Source organism: Ostrea edulis, chromosome 3 (genome assembly GCF_947568905.1).
Source record: "Ostrea edulis chromosome 3, xbOstEdul1.1, whole genome shotgun sequence".
In the NCBI taxonomy this organism is placed as follows: domain Eukaryota; kingdom Metazoa; phylum Mollusca; class Bivalvia; order Ostreida; family Ostreidae; genus Ostrea; species Ostrea edulis.
The window spans coordinates 28,248,612-28,249,640 of record NC_079166.1 but is presented as its reverse complement, the minus strand read 5'-3'; the positions used below and the strand labels follow the sequence as shown (position 1 = coordinate 28,249,640).

Below are 1,029 nucleotides of genomic sequence, written 5' to 3'. Positions count from 1 at the left end.
CTAGAACGCATTGCATACGCCATACTTTTTAAATGCATTAATTCTAGAGGTTATTATAATTATGTATGCTTGTATCTCTCTCTCTCTCTCTCTCTCTCTATCTCTCTCTCTCTCTCTCTCTCTCTCTCTCTCTCTCCCCCCCCCCTCTCTCTCTCTCTCCAAACTTATTTTTTTATTTAAAAATTCTTTTATAAATTTCATGTGAATTTTTACCATTATAATAAAAACAGGATTTTGTTTGTAAATAAGAGAATTTAAATGCTAGATTTTGATGTGATTCAATGCATGATACATGTATGAAAATCTGATAACACAGGGAGATCTTACATATGTAATGTGATTGAAAACTGTTCATTATTTCCGCTTTTCACGAAGAACAATTAGATAATAAAACAAATCAATGGTAATTGTTAAACGCTGTTCTTCCTAAAATATTTTTTTAAAAAGGGAGAGAAAAAATTGTGGCAGCGGTGGGATTCGAACCCACGCCTCATTGAGACTGGTGCCTAAAACCAGCGCCTTAGACCGCTCGGCCACGCTACCTTACATCTAATGCAAATAGAATAATGACAATTCAATACACACTACCCATTTGAATTGTTTAAATCATTAAAATCCACCTTTGTTTCATTAATGCTCATTCAGACACTATTTAACATTCGTGGTCATGATTTCCTTAATTTTACCTGGTTCCCTTTTCTCACACCGGTGTTAATATTGAAGTTGCATGAAAAGAGAGACAACTCTTGCCATCCTAACGCACAGTCGGTTCTCAGTACAGTGCACATGTCATCGATAAACGACCTCGTATGTTAGATTAATTAAATATCAAAACCAGAGTTCTCGGTAAACGATTTTTTTATTTATATTCATCTAAGTATCGTCGACTGACCAGTTTCGGTGACCTTAGTGATAAACCGCGATTTTCATTAATCACTTGTATTAAATAAATAAATAATTAATACACCAAATTTCGCAGATTTTTCAGGCACTCCAAAAAATCTTGTTAATAAGTTATGTAAATGGGAA

At 34.0% G+C, this 1,029-nt stretch overlaps 1 non-coding gene across 1 annotated transcript; it reads right to left on the bottom strand.

Annotated features, from left to right (window-relative positions):
- Positions 1-462: 462 nt before the first annotated feature.
- Positions 463-543, bottom strand: Trnal-uag (transfer RNA leucine (anticodon UAG)). Its single transcript has one exon. It is a non-coding gene; the product is annotated as a tRNA-Leu (tRNA).
- Between the last annotated feature and the right edge of the window lie 486 nt (positions 544-1,029).